Source organism: Somniosus microcephalus, chromosome 15 (genome assembly GCF_052327205.1).
Source record: "Somniosus microcephalus isolate GS21.2 chromosome 15, FLI_Smic_1.0, whole genome shotgun sequence".
NCBI classification, from domain to species: Eukaryota; Metazoa; Chordata; class Chondrichthyes; order Squaliformes; family Somniosidae; genus Somniosus; species Somniosus microcephalus.
In genome coordinates, this window is record NC_141001.1 from 127134998 (window position 1) to 127153673 (window position 18676).

Consider the following 18676-nt stretch of genomic DNA (forward strand, 5'->3'; position numbering starts at 1 on the left):
TTCGGGAGCATTTAAACTAGTATGGCAGGGGGCTAGAAACCTATGTAGTGAAATAGAGGAAAGTGAAAGGCAGACAGAAATAAATGATAAAAGGGTGAGGAACAAAAAACAAAGGGCCAAACTAATTCATAAAAAATGTGAGCATAAAAAAAGCCTGAGGGTTTTATACCTTAATGCGAGAAGCATCAGGAACAAGGTAGATGAATTAGCTGTGGAAATAGAGGTTAATAATTATGACCTAATTGGGATTACGGAAACATGGTTGCAGGGTGAGCAGGGCTGGGAGCTTAACATACAGGGGTATTCAGTATTTAGGAAGGATCGACAAAAAAGAAAGGGAGGAGGGGTAGCATTGCTAGTAAAAGAGGGGATAAATGCAATTGAAAGGAAGGATATTAACTCAGTTAATACAGAATCTATATGGGTGGAGCTAAGAAATAGCGAGGGGCGAAAAACATTAATAGGAGTGGTATATAGGCCTCCAAATAGTAAAATAGAGGTTAGGGAGGGCATCACGAGGGAAATTAGAGAAGCGTGCAATAAGAGCACAGCTGTCATCATAGGTGACTTTAACTTACATATAGATTGGACTAGCCTAATCAGTAAAAATAATGAGGAGGAGGAATTCCTTGAGTGTTTGAGGGATGGTTATCTGGATCAATATGTCGAGGAACCAACTCGGGAACAGGCTATATTGGACTGGGTACTGTGCAATGAGAAGGGACTAATCAGTAATCTTGTTGTACGGGGACCCTTGGGTCAGAGCGATCATAACATGATCGATTTCTCACTCGAAATGGAGAGCGAAGAAATTGACTCAGAGACTAAGGTCCTGAATTTAAACAAGGGGAATTATGATGCCATGAGACGGGAACTGAGTAGGTCTGATTGGACAACGTTCCTGGGAGGACTGGAGGTAGATAAACAATGGCAAACATTTAAAGATAGAATGACAAAATTGCAAAAATTGTTTATACCAATCTGGCATAAAAGGAAATCTAAAAAGGTGACTCAACCGTGGATAACAGGGGAAATTAGAGACAGCATAAAATCCAAAGATAGGGCGTATAAAATAGCCAAAAAAAGCGCCAGAGCGGAAGATTGGGAACAGTTTAAGATAGAGCAAAGGAGGGCAAAGGGCATAATCAAGAGGGGCAAAATAGCTTACGAAAACAAGCTGGCGGAAAATATAAAAACTAACTCCAAAAGCTTTTATAAGTATATCAAAAGGAAAAGACTGGTGAAAACCAAAGTTGGTCCATTGCAGTCAGATACGGGGGAATATATAATGGGAAATAAGGAAATGGCAGATCAACTAAATGCATACTTTGGGTCAGTCTTTATGAAGGAAGACACAAAAAACCTCCCTGGGATATCGGGAAAAATAGGGACATTGGCAAAGGAGGAACTGACGCAAATCAATATCTCTAAGGATATGGTGTTAAGGAAGCTAAAGGGATTGAAGGTGGACAAATCCCCAGGGCCTGATAACATGCATCCTAGGGTACTGAAGGAGGTGGCCCTAGAGATAGCGGATGCACTAAGGATGATTTTTCAGAATTCATTAGACTCGGGAACAGTGCCGATGGATTGGAGGGTAGCTAACGTTACCCCACTATTCAAAAAGGGGGGTAGGGAAAAAGCAGGTAATTACAGACCTGTAAGCCTTACATCAGTTGTGGGCAAAATGCTGGAGTCCATCATTAAGGATGAAATAGCGGAGCACTTAGCAAATGGGGACAGGATAGGACAGAGTCAACATGGATTTACAAAGGGTAAATCGTGCTTGACTAATCTATTGGAATTTTTTGAGGGAGTAACTGGTAGAATAGATGGGGGAGAGCCAGTAGATGTGGTGTACCTGGACTTCCAAAAGGCCTTCGATAAGGTCCCACATAAAAGATTAGCATGGAAAATTGAGGCTCATGGGATAAAGGGGAAAGTTTTGGCGTGGATAGGGAACTGGCTGTCAGATAGAAAACAGAGAGTTGGAATAAACAGCTCATTTTCTGAATGGCAGGCAGTAACAAGTGGGGTACCACAGGGATCTGTCCTGGGCCCCCAGCTGTTCACAATTTACATTAATGACCTGGATCAGGGAGTCGGATGCAGCATTTCCAAATTTGCAGACGACACTAAACTAGGAGGGGGGGTGGGCTCAGAGGAAGAGACCAGGAAGCTCCAGAGCGATTTGGACAGACTGGGCGATTGGGCGGATAAATGGCAGATGCACTATAATGTGGACAAGTGCGAAGTTATCCACCTTGGGTGCAGGAACGGGAGGGCAAATTATTATTTAAATGGCAATAGATTGGGAGAGGGGGAAGTACAGAGAGACCTGGGTGTTCTTGTACACCAGTCACTGAAGGCGAGCATGCAGGTGCAACAGGCGGTCAAGAAGGCAAACGGTATGCTGGCCTTCATAGCAAAAGGGTTAGAATACAGGAACAGGGATACCTTGCTGCAGCTGTACAGGGCACTGGTGAGACCACACCTCGAGTACTGTGTACAGTTTTGGTCGCCTCATCTGAGGAAGGATGTTCTTGCCATGGAGGGGGTGCAGCGGCGATTCACCAGGCTGATACCAGGAATGGCGGGAATGACCTATGAGGAGAGACTATGTAGTTTAGGGATGTACACACTGGAGTTTAGAAGATTGAGAGGGGACCTCATAGAAGTGTATAAAATTCTGACAGGTCTAGACAGACTGGATGCAGAAGGAATGTTTCCCTTGGCGGGTGAGAACAGAACTAGAGGACATAATTTAAGGATAAGGGCTAAACCATTTAGGACAGAGATGAGGGGGAATTTCTTCACTCAGAGAGTGGTGAACCTGTGGAACTCATTGCCACAGAGGGCAGTGTACGCCAGCTCATTAAATATATTTAAGAGGGAATTAGATATATTTCTACGGGCAAAAGGGGTTAAGGGTTACGGAGAGAAGGCGGGGACGGGATACTGAATTAAAGGATCAGCCATGATCTCATCGAATGGCGGAGCAGGCACGAAGGGCCGAATGGCCTACTCCTGCTCCTATCTTCTATGTATCTATGTATCTTACTCTCTATCTCTTTCATCATCCAGGGAGCTCTGGCTTTGGTTGCCCTACCATTCCCCCTCGTGGGAATATACCTCGACTGTACCCCAACCATCTCCTCTTTAAAGGCAGCCCATTGTTCAATTACAGTTTTGCCTGCCAATCTTTGATTACAATTTACCCGGGCCAGATCCGTTCTCAACCCACTGAAATTGGCCCTCCTCCAATTAAGTATTTTTACTCTAGATTGCTCCCTGTCATTTTCCATAGCTATGATCACTGTTGCCTAAATGTTCCCCTACTGACACTTGCTCCAACTCATTCCCCAGAACCAGATCCAGCAATGCCTCCTTCCTCATTGGGCCGGAAACATAATGATCAAGAAAGTTCTCCTGAACACATTTCAGAAATTCTTCCCCCTCTCTGCCCTTTACACTATTTCTATCCCAGTCTATATTAGGATAGTTAACGACCCCCATTATCACTACTCTATAGTTCTTGCACCTCTCTGTAATTTCTCTGCCAATTTGCTCCTCCATATCCTTCCCACGAGTTGGCAGCCTATAGAATACACCTAGTAGTGTAATGGCACCTCTATTGTTTCTTAACTCTAACCAAAAATTCTGTCCTTGACCCCTCCAGGACATCCTCTCTCTCCAGCACTGTAACATTCTCCTTAACCAAGACTGCCACCCCACCTCCTTCCTTTCCTTCCCTATCTTTCCTGAACACCTTATATCCAGGAATATTTAGTATCCAATCCTGCCCTTTTTTGAGCCAGGTCTCCGTTATTGCCATGAACTGATTAAATATTTTTGAAGCGGTGACCAAAGTAGTGGACAGGGGAATGTCTAGGGATGTTATTTATATGAGAAAAATTAGGGCTCATGGGATTGGGGGCAATATACTAGCGTGGGTTGAGGATTGGTTAATGGACAGAAAACAGAGAGTAGCAATAAGCGGGTTTTTTTCGGGTTGGCAGGCTGTAACGAGTGGGGTACCGCAAGGATCAGAGCTTGGGCCTCAGCTATTCACAATCTACATCAATGATTTGGATGAGGGGACCAAATGTAATATATCCAAGTTTGCTGATGATACAAAGCTGGGTGGGAATGTAAGTTGTGAGGAGGATGCAAGGAGGCTTCAAGGGGATATAGACAAGTTAATTGAGTGGGCAAGAACATGGCAAATGGAATATAATGTGGAGAAATGTGAAGTTATCCACTTTGGTCGGAAAAATAGAAAAGCAGAGTATTTTTTAAATGGTGAGAGATTGGGAAATGTTGGTGTTCAGAGGGACCTGGGTGTCCTTGTACAAGAATCACTGAAAGTTAACATGCAGGTACAGCAAGTAATTAGGAAAGCAAATGGTATGTTGGCCTTTATTACAAGAGGATTTGAGTATAAGAGTAAAGATGTCTTACTGCAATTATATAGGGCCCTGGTGAGACCACACCTGGAGTATTGGGTACAGTTTTGGTCTCCTTACCTAAGGAAGGATATACTTGCCATGGAGGGAGTGCAACGAAGGTTCACCAGACTGGATCCTGGGATAGGGGGATTGTCCTATGAGAACAGATTGAGTAGACTCAGCCTGTATTCTCTAGAGTTTAGAAGAATGAGAGGTGATCTCATTGAAACATACAAAATTCTTACAGGGCTTGACAGGGTAGATGCAGGGAGGATGTTTCCTCTGACTGGGGAGTCTAGAACCAGGGGTCACAGTCTCTGAATAAGGGGTCGGCTGTTTAGGACTGTGATGAGGAGAAATTTCTTCACTCAGAAGGTGGTGAATCTTTGGAATTCTCTACCCCAGAGGGCTGTGGAGGCTCAGTCATTGAGTATATTCAAGACTGAGATCGATAGATTTTTGACTATCAAGGGAATCAAGGGATATGGGATAGTGCAGGAAAGTGGAGATGAGGTAGAAGATCAGACATGATCTTATTGAATGGTGGAGCAGGCTCGAAGGGCTGAATGGCCGACTCCTGCTCCTATTTCTTATGTTCTTAGAGATAAGGAGTGGCGAGGCCATGGAGGGATTTGAAAACAAGGATGAGAATGCCCGAGGATGCAGAATGGCCGAGGAGGCTGCAATCAGAATGCTGCACACAGCCGATAACCTGCAACATCTGCTGAAACTACTGATTTCAACTGGCCTCTGGATTCTCAGTTCATAGCACAGAAAGAGGCATTAATAGATTCTGCTTCCACCACTATGAGCCGGTTGATCAGTGCCTCCCGTTTGCGCCCTAGCACCCAGGCACGGTGATGTTTGTGCCACTCGCGAAATTGACTAGAGTTTTTGCGGTGGCGCTAAACACTACCACCACGATCTCCTGCGCCCACAGATCGTGACGTCAGTCGAGCGTGCAATGCCCCGGTGGCGCTCCGGACCGGATATTGAGTGACGCCTCCTGCCTTTCCACCTGCCACAAGCAATGACAGGGAGAGTGGAACGTTTTGCAGTCGGGAAGGGGCTGGGGGAGCGGTATTCCTGCCTTTTTTTGTCAGAGGCATTTTTGCACCACGCATTCTAAGAGAGAGAGAGAGACTTTGAGAGAGAGAGAGATACTGAGAGAGAGACTTCTGGAGAGAGAGAGAGATACTGAGAGAGAGAGAGATACTGAGAGAGAGAGAGATACTGAGAGAGAGAGAGATACTGAGAGAGAGACTTTGAGAGAGAGAGAGATACTGAGAGAGAGATACTGAGAGAGAGAGAGATACTGAGAGAGAGATACTGAGAGAGAGACTTTGAGAGAGAGAGAGATACTGAGAGAGAGAGATACTGAGAGAGAGACTTTGAGAGAGAGAGAGATACTGAGAGAGAGACTTTGAGAGAGAGAGAGATTCTGAGAGAGAGAGATACTGAGAGAGAGAGAGATTCTGAGAGAGAGACTTCTGGAGAGATTTAATGCTGTGTGAATTGTTTTGGGTACTGAGCAGCACTTTGCAGATTCTTTTGGGTTTGACCTTCATTACTTCGATTGTCAAGAGACTGTGGGGGCTGCACTGATTCGGGGCGTCGTCCTGTGCCTGCAGAATCAGAGGCATCAGAGACACAGAGAGAGAGTGGAAAACATGGCCAGATGGAGGAGGGCCAACAGGCCTCTGAACAGGAGACCTTACCCTCCCAGGGTATTCCAGGAACAATTCTCCTACATTCATTTGTCTGAGGAGCAGTGTTTGCGCAGGCTGCGCTTCAGCAAGGAGGTGGTCGCTGAGCTCTGCCACCTGCTTCAGCCAGATCTGCAGCCTCAACTGAGGAGCAGGACATCTCTGTCGGTGGCAGTGAAGGTCACAGTGGCTCTGAATTTTTATGCCACCGGTTCCTTTCAAGCAGCTACTGGGGACATCGCCAATATCTCCCAGTTCACGGTCCATTGTTGTATTCGGGAGGTGACAAATGCCCTCTATAAAAGGAGACGCCAGTACATCTCTTTCCCGATGACCCAGGCCAAACAGCATGAACGCGCACTGGGCTTTGCGAGGATAGCGGGCTTTCCCATGGTGCAGGGTGCCATTGACTGCACACATGTGGCATTGCGTGCGCCGCATGAGAATACAGAGGTTTTCCAAAACCACAAGGGCTTCCACTCTCTGAATGTGCAGTTGGTCTGCGACCACAGGCAGCTGATACTCGCTGTCAATGCCTGTTATCCTGGCAGCAGCCACGATGCTTTCATCCTGCGCCAGACTGGTGTGCCAGACCTTTTCCAGGCACCGCATCAGCCAACTGGTTGGTTCCTCAGGGACAAGGGTTATCCACTGTGCACCTGGCTGATGACACTGCTCCGTAACCCCAACATCCCTGCCGAGCTGCGGTATAATGAGAGCCATCTCCCTACCAGGAACATCATTGAGCAGACGATCGTCGCGCTCAAGCAACGGTTCTGCTGTCTGGACCACTCAGGAGGAGCCCTGCAGTACTCTCCTGAGTGAGTCTCCCTCTTCATAGTTGTTTGCTGCATTTTTCATAACCTTGCAATCCTCAGGACCCAGCCAATGCCACCAGGCCTTGGAGCACCACCGGAGGAGGATGAGGAGGATGATCAGCAGCAGCACCAAGGCGGGAGGGAGGCGCACAATGTTGAAACTGCAAGGGCCATCCATCAACGGCTGATAACAAGCCGCTTCTCGGCCCCTACTGAGGAAATGGCTTCTGGCGTGGAGAACAACATCATGGAAAGCAACCCACAACCCCTATAGCCGGCCAAAGCTGGAATGATTCCAAAGGCCAAACATGTACATTTTGAATACAACAACTATTTTATTTTACAAATTCTGTGTGTGTCATTTATTCATGACAAACTAATTGAAACAAACACAAAAAATCACTAATTAACATAACTGGTTCTCACAAGCTGGAGATAATGTCCAAAACACTCAACAAAAGTTATCAGATGAATCTCGGCCTTCAATAAAAACATTACCAACATTTCTTTAGACCTCCTACTGTTTGCCCTTTGAGGGTGATCTCCATCCCTTGCGCAATTCCCCCCTTCCCACCCTACTGCTCCTCTGTAATGGGGCCCCAGTGGCTGCAGCAAGGCTGGTGGAAGGCTGCTGATTGTCAGAACCTGAGACTGCAGATGCCCTTGAAGGATGGCCTCGACCAGCTCTGGGCCTGGAGGCCCCGGCTGCAGACTGCACCAACTCTGCATGGGCGGCAGCAGTCTGGGCTACAGGCGGTGTCAAGTGCAATGGGAAAGTGACAGTGGTGGGAGCAGGAATGCTGTCATCTTGAGGACAGCACGTCCTTGCTCGACCGACACACTGGCACTCCCACGGGGCAGAATCTCAGCATCCGGAGCAATCTGCTGTAGCACAGATTGCTCACCTGCTGCGGCGCGGGGAGAGCCCTGGGGCAATGTGGCCGAACCAGCGACGATGGCAGCAGTCAGTGCATGCGTGGCCTCAATCTGAGTCTGCATGAGAGCAGTCTGAGATGGGATCATGGCAGCCAGTGACTGAATTGCAGCACTAAGCTGTTGTGTTGTGTCCGCCTGTGCTGCAGCGGAGTGCTCCACACTCCTTGCCAGTCCATCAATGCTTTCGGTCACCCTTCCCACTGCACCCATGAGCTCAGTGTGCATGTCCACCGCCTGGGTGTTCATTTCAGCGAGGACCCGCTCCTCCTCTGCGTCCAGTGCAGTAGGACTTGGTGGCATACTCTCCCTCCGGGGAGAAGGCCCCCGAGCTTCCCTACCCCCATCGCATTGCTGCAGCCCGCTGGCTCCTGGAGCTTCACCCTCATCAGACCCTTCCCCCCTGCTCCCCTCCAGGGAAGACGTGTTCCCAGTGTGGGCATGGGCTTTCTCGGGAGAGGGTGGTGCTGAGGCTCCGGCTTCCTCTTCCTCCTCGCCCGCAGCATCACTCCCACTGGCAGCTTGAGGGCCCGTCTCCTCAGCTGGTGACTCACCATCTGAAAGCAGGGAGGTACAAGAGTGGCTTGAGCATCAGGACAGGGGGGCAGTAAGGGAGGAAGGAGTGCAGCGATTTAGTATGTTGGATTGAAAGTGTAAAAGGCTGGTGTTGTGAGGGACAAGTGGAATGAGAGAGGAGAGAAAGCTTACCATTGCTGTCCCGAAGGGGGTCGACCTCTCTAGCGGCCACGGGACCGATCATAAGAACATAAGAAATAGGAGCAGGAATAGGCCACTCGGCCCCTCGAGCCTGCTCCGCCATTCAATAAGATCATGGCTGATCTCGGGCTCAAAGCCACTTCCCTGCCCACTCCCCATAACCCTTCACTCCCTTACCTTGCAAAAACCTGTCTATCTCCACCTTAAATGTATTTAATGACCCAGCCTCCACAGCTCTCTGGGGCAGAGAATTCCACAAGTTTACGACCCTCTGAGAGAAGAAATTCCTCCTCATCTCAGTTCTAAAAGGGCGACCCTTTATTCTGAAACTGTGCCCCCGAGTTCTAGATTTCCCCACGAGGGGAAACATCCTCTCTGCATCTACCTTGTCGAGCCCCCTCAGTATCTTATATGTTTCGATAAGATCACCTCTCATTCTTCTAAATTCGAATGAGTATAGGCCCAGCCTGCTCAACTTTTCTTCATAAGTCAACCCCCTCATCTCCGGAATTAACCTAGTGAATCGTCTCTGAACTGCCTCCAATGCAAGTATATCCTTACTTAAATAAGGAGACCAAAACTGTACGCAGTACTCCAGGTGTGGTCTCACCAATACCCTGTACAGTTGTAGCAGGACTTCCCTGCTTTTATACTCCAACCCCCTTGAAATAAAGGCCAACATTCCATTTGCCTTTTTGATTATTTGATGTACCTGCATGCTAACTTTTTGTGTTTCATGCACAAGGACCCCCAGGTCCCTCTGAACTGTAACATTTTGTAATCTCTCTCCATTTAAATAATTTGCTTTTTATTTTTCCTGCCAAAGTGGATAACCTCGCACTTTCCCACATTATACTCCATCTGCCAAATGTTTGCCCACTCACCTAGCCTATCTGTATCCCTTTGCAGGTTCTTTGAGTCTTCTGCACAACTTGCTTCCCCACCCATCTTTGTATCATCCGCAAACTTGGCTACATTACACTCGGTCCCTTCATCCAAGTCATTAATGTAGATTGTAAAAAGTTGAGGCCCCAGCACTGATCCCTGTGTCACCCCACTAGTTACCGTTTGCCAACCGGAAAATGACCCATTTATCCCGACACTCTGCTTACTGTTAGTTAGCCAATTCTCTATCCATGCTAATATATTACCCCCAACTCCGTGAGCTTTTATCTTATGCAGTAACCTTTTATGTGGCACCTTATTGAATGCCTTCTGGAAATCCAAATACAGGAAACTCTCATTTAAACGGCACCTAAATATCCAGAATTCTTTATTAACTGGCAAAATTCATACTCCGAAAAAACACCTCAATAACCGGAAATGTTGCCGAGTCCGAGGCTGTGTCTCCCGCGGTGGCCGAGTTAGTCAGTGGGGGTAGTTTTCCAAACTGCCACTACTCGGCTTCTTGGCGCTGTCGGAAGTCCGAACACCTCAATAACAGGAGTCTGACTCTCCCGCGCTGCCGGTAGTCTCTTCCAATCCGCCATTTTTCTGTTTACTGTATAAGTTTTGTTTTACTGTTAAGTAATTAAAGAGTTATGGATTACCCTCAACTGGCAGTACTGTACTTAATCAAGCACCTTCCACCATCCATTTAACACAACATTCTGTAGGTAAGTACCCAATTACTGTATACTGCACATTTCTTGATTTTTTTATTTTTGTTTGTTAAAAATAGCCTCGGTAGAGAACCCTCTCTGTCATCCGGAATTTTTAGTCAACCGGCACCATCCCGGTCCCGTCGGTGCCGGATACCAAAGAGTTTCCTGTACACCACATCCACTGGCTCACCTTGGTTTACCCCGCTCGTTACATTCTCAAAGAACTCCAGCAAATTTGTTAAACATGATTTTCCTTTCATAAAACTATGCTCATTTGGCTTGCCACAATCCTGTGGATGCGCGTCTCCAGGTCGCTGAGGGGTTGCAGCCGAGGCCGCCCTCCACCCGTCTGTTGCTGTTGCCGTCTATTATGAGAGCTTGGCCTGCAAGAAATAGGGCGGTGTCTGAGTAAATATACAGCCATGGTCTTGCCTGATGTGCCTCCCATAGTTGAATAGCCCTTAATATATGCAAGGTGTGGAATGTGCGAGTGTTTTATGAGATGGCCATAGGTCTTGGTGTGTGTTGGGCATTGGGGTTTTTACACCCTCTGGGCACAGAGTGAGCTTGAGATGGAGGGATGGAGAGGTATTGAAAAGCAGCCACTCACCCTGACCACCCAAGTGAGGCCATTGAACTTTTTGCGACATTGAGTATGGGTCCTGGGCACCATACTCCTGGAGGAGGCGTGCTGAGTCACCTCCCTCCACACTCTTCTATAGCTGTGGGGCAATGGCCTCCTGCCACTCTCTGGGTACAGTATTGATCTTCGGCACTCCACTGCGCCACCCAGAGCCTCCAAGGACCAGTCGCTGAAGTGCTGAGCTTGTTCCCTGGCCCTCTCCATAGCTCTTTGCAGCAGCTTTGAGGTTGAGGTCTGTCCAGGCCGAGATTCAAGGCTGCAATGAGCAGGGTGTGGCCGGAGAGCAACATCGACCCTCCCCTTTAAGAACTGACCGGAACCAGTGTGTCATCGCTAACTGACAGCACCTGTGCTGCGTCCGCGCTCTGAGGTAGCGCCTCGCTCCTCGGCCTTTGCGCCTTAAGACCGGTGCGTAGCGCCTGATTTAGCGCTCCAATCATCTCCAGGGGGCGATAAAAGCCAAGTTTGCAGTCGGAGGCGATAATTTGCGCCAGGCGCTAAACTTGCGTCCAGCCGATAATTGCACCCCAGACAGGGCGATACCGAATTTCTCCCCCTAACAGTCCCCTGACTCAACGACGAGTGGCGTGGAATTGGGTAAATTGGGGAAGCCATCAAAATACCTCTTCAGTTCTCCTTAACACTAAAAAAAAACTCAGTCCATTTTCTCTAGTCTTCAAGTTAATTGTTGAGCAGACTAGTTCAAGGCAATATTACCCTACCCCCCCGGACATGTCAAGGCAACTCCAAAGTACAATTAGAAGCATCTGAATCTTCAAGACCCTCATCCCTGTGACACTAGCTGACACTCTACAAAGCAAGTTACGGATTTACAGTTTCCAGATAGAACAAAGTGTATCATTGCCGTGGACCGATAGCGCTTCACCCAGCAATTTACCAGGAGCCCATTCCATGCAATGTGGCTGCAAGTACGAGGATTTTTCACTGCCAACAGGAAGTGTTTACAGCTGAATCCAGGAATCTTGCCATTAAACTCCAAGAGTCCCCAAACTGGTTATCAATTCTTTATTAATACAATCAAGGCCACACCTTAACCAAGTTTTAAATGAAAAGAAATCTGTATTGCTGCGAGGTGATTACTTTAAACATGTCAGCACTACATAGACATTATAGGTAGAAAGCAGCAATAATAGACAGAGGCTGCATCAAGGTGTTGAAGAGAGCCCGGTCACAACGCAGCTCCCGCCATGGACAAGAGGCACTGTCGCCATCCCTTCACCTCACTTCCCGCCTCCAATGTAATTATTCCGATTCTGTTGTTCTTGTTCAATTTCTTGTATCAATCTCATCATCTGAAACACCAAGGCAATGAAGATTATCAAGGCAAGGATGCTCAGCACTGTGGTTGCAATGTTGAGTGCTCGGGCTGTAGATGCATAGTGCCGAGCTCCTTCTACATCTCCCACAACTTTCCGATCTCTAGACTAAAAGAAAACAAGTGTAAATACATGGAATAACAACAGAAAATGCTGAAACAAAACTCAGCAGGCCAGGCAACATCCGTGAAGAGAAACAGAGTTAACGTTTCAGGTCGATGACCTTTCATCAGAACTGGAAAAAAGCAGGAAAGGGAATAGATTGTGAAGCAAGTTTAGGGGCTGGGAAAAGGGGGAGAGGATGAAAGAACAAAAAGGGAAGGTCAGTGATAGGATAGAAAGCAGGAGAGATTAAGAGACATTGAGAGATATTCAAGGCGAGAGGAGGTGGTAATGGGACAGGTTCAGAAACAAAGGATGGCTCTAGATGAGGTGTGAATTGCGCTGGCAGAATGAAGGACAGCTGCCTTGTGGGAGAGAAAAACAAAGAGAAGAAAATATATAAATGATGGGGGCCGAGGTTATGATCTGAAATTGTTGAACTCAATGTTGAGTCCAGAGGGCTGTTGAGTGCCTAATCGAAAGATGAGGTGCTGTTCCTCGAGCTTACGCTGAGCTTCCGTGGAACAGTGCAAGAGGCCAAGGACGGAACAAAACTTGGAAATCTCATTAAAAACAGAAAATGCTGGAAACAGGTCAGGCAGCATCTGTGGAAAAAAAAGAGATAACGTTTAAGGTTGATGACCTTTCGGCAGAACTGGAAAAAGTTAGAGATGTAACAGGGGAGGAAAGAACAAAAGGGAAGGTCTGTGACAGGCAGGAGAGGTGAAATGATAAAAAGGGATAATGGTGTAAGGAGAGAGGAGATGGTAATGGGACAAGAAACAAAAGATGGGTCTAGAGGAGCTGTCAATGGGGATATCAGAATCATCAGCAGCAGCTGCCATTCGAAAAAATGGGGGGCTGAGGTTATGGTCTGAAATTGTTTGAACTCAATGTCGAGGCCAGAAGGCTGTAAAGTACCTAATTGAAAGATGAGGTGCTGTTCCTCGAGCTTACGTTGAGCTTCATTGGAACAGTGCAAGAGGCCGAGGACGGTGAGGTCAGAGTGGGAGTGGGGCAGAGAATTAAAGCGACCGGAAGCTCGGGGTCACCCTTACGGACTGAATGGAGGTGTTCCGCAAAGCGGTCACCCAATCGGCGTTTGGTCTCCCCAATGTAGAGACCACCACATAGCGAGCAGCGAATACAGTATACTACATTGAAAGAAATGGAAAGGACACGGTCGAGAGCCATATCAACCACAGTGGTGGGGAAACCTTGGTTGAGGAAAAAGGAAGACATATCGGAAGCACCAGTATGGAAGGTGGCATCGTCGGAATACGTGACGGAGTTGAAGAAAGTGGGAGAATGGAATAGAGTCCTTACAGGAAGCGGGGTGAGAGGAAGTGTAGTCAAGGAGCTGGACCATGTGATGGTGAGGGAAGGGTGGAAATTGAAAGCAAAGTTGATGAAATTTTCCAGTTCGGGGTGAGAGCAGGAAGCGGCTCTGATACAGTCATCAATGTAACAGAAAGGGAGTTAGGGAGGCGACCCAAATAGGACTGGAACAAAGAATGTTCCACATATCCCATGAAAAGGCAGGCATACAGGTTTCATAGCAACACCTTTTATTTGGAGGACGTGAGTGGAGTCAAAGGAGAAGTTGTTCAACGTGAGAACAGGTTCAGGCAGGCGGAGGAGGCTGGTGGTGGATGGGGACTCGTGCCTCTGTTCAAGGAAGAAGCGGAGATCCGCTGTTTCTTCCTTGAACAGAGGTCGTAGTGCTAGTCCTCCTCCTCCTCTAGTCCGAGTCGTCCTCCTCCTCCTCCTCCTCCTCCTCAAGGTTGAACTGGTTCTCACATTGAACAACTTCTCCTTTGTAGTTGCTGGGTTTATCAGTACACCCTTTTTGAACAAGGGTGTAACATTTCCAATTCTCCAGTCCTCTGGCACCATCCCAAATATGTTTTCCTTTTCCCTCAACCGAGGATTCCCCTCCACCGTGGTTGACAGGGCCCCCGACCATGTCCGCTTCATTTCCCATACTGCTGTTCCCACCCTTCCCCTCCCTCAGAGCCACAATAGGGTTCCACTTGTCCTCACCTTTCTTAAATCAAGGACAGTCAACATGGATTTGTTAAGGGAAGGTCATGTGTGAATAACATGATTGAATTTTCCCAGGAGGGTCCCAAACTGGATGATCCCCTCTCACAGTAACAGTGAGATTTCCTAAAACAAGATCAGAAACACCCCAGTCCGACACTTCAGTGTAAGTGGGAGATTCGATTACAGGGACAGACTGACTGACATGGAACCCAGTACGGAGGGTTTACTGAAGTTACTGATTATTTAGCCAAGAACATGCAGCTGTAGAACATAGCAGACAACAATAAGAAATCCCAAGATTGTAAATCTTATTTATCAAAGCAAAACACCTAGCTTCAAGTTTAGGTAGTTAAGCGTGTACAGAAAATACAACATTGTACACAAGAATGCACATGCATGACCCCAAGCTCATTATATTCGTGATTACACAAATCTTTTCGTTCCTTGGATGTGGGTAAGGCAGTCGGTATCACATCAAGTTTCAGCAAATGGGCCAAGATTGCCTGCTGGAATATTGCACTAAAAGACAAGCAGGCAATCTGGGGAGGAGGAAAGGAGCTTGGGGAAGAATCTTCAGGCCAGAGGGCAATTGAGCAGGCTCCAGGTAACCATGACTACCTGGGCCTCATCACTAGAAATATTTCAACCACCTGCTCCCCAATTATCTAGAACAGGCTAGAATACTGATTCAAACCATGCTGGTCCAGATTACTTGAAGTGCGCAGTGTGTTTTTTATATAGGTGTGTGGATAGACATGTCGTGCCCACTGTAACCAGAGGCTTGTTGTACTAGTTGAGCAGAAACCCAATGATCGAGAGTTCGAATCCCACAATCAAATGCAAATTGTGATGTTGAATTTAAAAATATCTGCCGATTTATGGTCTGACACTAGGAGAATTGTCATAAATCTGCTGGATTGTCACCAACCCAACTGGCTCACTGATGTCCCTATGTTTCTATGTTTCTAACCCCGACCCAGTCTGGATTACACGTGACTCCAGTCCCACGCTATTTGGTCCATTTTTAATGTACTTGGGCAATAAAGACTGCATTACCTCCTCCCCAGATTACCTACTGGTCAATTCACCCCCCAGATAACCAGTGGTTGGAGAGGATGGAGCTTGAGGTCATATCATTAATGGACAGGATCACAGCAGATGGACCCCATTGACTTTCCTCACTTTCTTTTTAAGAAGTTCAATTTAAATGGTTTTGCCTCGAAAGCAGTGAATTCGCCAGCTCTGAAATTATAATAATGCATTTTATATTCCAATTTCCCACAATTAAATTTGCCTGGATTAATCTAACGTCACGCACACGAATCCTTGCCCAATAGTCTGGCCACAATAGATTATAAGTGTGCAGCATTGAATTGAGTTTCAGCAAATGGGCCAAGAATGTCTGCTAGAATATTCCATTAAAAGCACTAATGCTCTCACACATTTCCAGATCACATTCTTCTGAATGTGACCTTTAAACAGCCAATCCCTTTCAGTATATCTCTCATATCCCTACTAGCAACTGTGGAAAAGTTAAACTAAAGTTACAAATTATTAGAAGGAACACAAGAACTGGCTCGCACAACAAGTCAAAACATTCGCTCATTGCTGGGACCTGATTCCAATCTAGCCGAGACTAATGGATTAAAGTCTCCAGATTTAAGGGTTGTACGTGAAGTGAATTTAAGAAATCTCAGCTCGGTTTCTTGCAAGCAACGGTCTATGAATCCCAAATCAGCCTCCTACACGAACAAAGAGAGGTTTTACCGCTGAACTTGGAGGTAGAGCTCACGAGGCTTGACTCTTGTATTCAAGTATTCCCGGCTTCAAGTATTCCCGGCTCCAACAGTCACCGAACACAATTTAGCAACAGCATTCCTCAGGCTCTTGGGTAGCCCGAGATCAGCAGCTGCAGCAGTCACTGCACACAGAACATCAACAGCCAACAACTTGCATCCATAGAAACTTCAAATATTAATGAAGTGACTGATTTATCAAATTCCATATAAACTTCAGGTTATTTATTGTGTTCCAAAAGTCAGAAAATGGCAATTAAACAAGTTTTCGACAGCTGATGCACAATAATTGCTGGCTGATACATGTTTTGTCATTGATTCATTGATAATCCCATTCCCCTGGCAGCCACGCAGACTACAGGAGCAGACCAATTGACAGGGAACCCAGTACGGAGGGTTTACTGAAGTTACTGACTATTTAGCCATGAAAATGCAGCTGTGGAATGTACACCAACTAATTCAGTGAAACCCAAACAAATTTCAAATAATCTAATAAACTAAAAAAGGGGGAGGGGGGGGGGGGAGGGGAAATTTAGAAATCTAAAGAGAAAGGTCAAGGCAATAGAGCAGTGTAACGATTTTGATAAAGATAAGTGTGACAGGAAGGGACAGAGAGTTTAATGGTAGCAGTGCAGCAGAGAATAAGGTTAAAGCAGGGAATAATGGTAAAAAATAAATAAATTAAAGGGCAGCACGGTGGCATAGTGGTTAGCACTGTTGCCTCACAGTGCCAGGGACCCGGGTTCAAATTCGGCCTCGGGTGACTGTGTGGAGTTTGCACATTCTCCCCGTGTTTGCGTGGGTTTTCTCCGGGTGCTCCGGTTTCCTCCCACAGTCCAAAGATGTGCGGGTTAGGTTGATTGGCCATGATAAAAATTGACCCTTAGTGTTAGGGGGGATTAAATACGTGGGGTTACAGGGTTACGGGGATAGGGCTTGGGTGGGATGGCTGTCGGTGTAGGGACCGGGTGCTAGGGTTTGGATGATCAGCGGAGCAGGCTCGAAGGGCCGAATGGCCTACTCCTGCTGCTATCTTCTATGTTTCTATAAATTAAAGGTTCTTTATCTGAATGCACGAAGCATTCGTAACAAGATAGACAAACTAGTGGCACAGAGATAAATGGGTTTGATCTAATAGCCATTACAGAGAGATGGCTGCAAGGTGGCCAAGGTTGGGAACTAAATGTTCCAGGGTACTTGACATTTCGAAAAGACAGACAGAATGGAAAGGGGGGGGGGGGGAAGAGTAGCCCTGATAATAAAGAATGACATAAGGACAGTAGTGAGAAAGGATCTCGGCTCGGAAGATCAGGAAGTAGAATCAGTATGGGTGGAGATAAGGAATAACAAGGGGCAGAAAACACTGGTGGGAGTAGTATATAGGCCCCCTAACAGTAGCTATACCATTGGACAGAATATTAATCAAGAAATAGTAGGAGCTTGCAACAAAGATAATGCAATAATCTTGGGGGACTTTAATCTGCATATAGACTGGACAAATCAAATTGGCAAAGGTAGTCTGGAGGATGAGTTCATGGAATGCATTCAGGACAGTTTCCTAGAACAATGTATCATGGAACCAACCAGGGAACAGGCTATTTTAGATCTTGTAATGAGACAGGGTAAATTAGCAATCTCATAGTAAAGGTTCCTCTGGGGCAGAGTGATCATAATATGATAGAATTTCACCTTAATTTTGAGAGTGACTTGCCCGAGTCCGAAACTAGAGTCTTAAACTTAAATAAAGCCAATTACATAGGTATGAGTGGAGAGTTGGCTAAGGCAGATTGGAAAAATAGATTAAAGGTATGACGGTAGATAAGCAGTGGTTAGCATTTAAAGAAATATTTCATAATTTTCAACAAAAATACATTCCATTGAGAAACAAAAATTCCACGGGAAAAGTGATCCAACCGTGGCTAACTAAAGAAGTTAAGGATAGCATTAGATTGAAAGAAGAAGTTTATAATGTTGCAAAGAATAATAGTAAGGAGGATTGGGAGAGTTTCAGAAACCAGCAAAGGTTGGCCAAAAAATTGATAAAAAAGGAAAAAAATAGAATGAGAAAACTAGCAAGAAATATAAAAGCAGATTGTAAGTTTCTACATGCAAAAAGGAAAAGAGTAGCAAAAGTAAACATTGGTCCCTTAGAGGCGGAGACAGGAAAAATTATTATGGGGAATAAGGAAACGGCAAAAACGTTAATACAAATATTTTGTATCTGTCTTCACAGTAGAAGACACAAAAAGCACACCAAAAGTGGTGGGGAACCAAGGGTCTAATGAGGGTGAGGAACTTAACGTAATTAATATTTGTAGAGAAAACGTACTAGAGAAATTAATGAGAGAGGGAGGGAGGGACCGAGAGAGGGGCAGAGGGACCGAGAGAGGGACCGGCTGAGAGAGACAGAGAGAGAGAGACCCCGAGAGAGAGAGAGAGAGAGAGACCGAGAGAGAGAGAGGCAGAGGGACCGAGAGAGAGAGAGACCGAGAGAGAGAGAGAGAGGCAGAGGGACCGAGAGAGAGG

General features: G+C 46.4%; 1 pseudogene; it reads right to left on the reverse strand.

The window, feature by feature from the left end:
* Positions 1–11880: 11880 nt before the first annotated feature.
* LOC147107228 (dispanin subfamily A member 2b-like) overlaps positions 11881–18676 on the reverse strand; it is a 36222-nt pseudogene continuing 29426 nt past the window's right edge.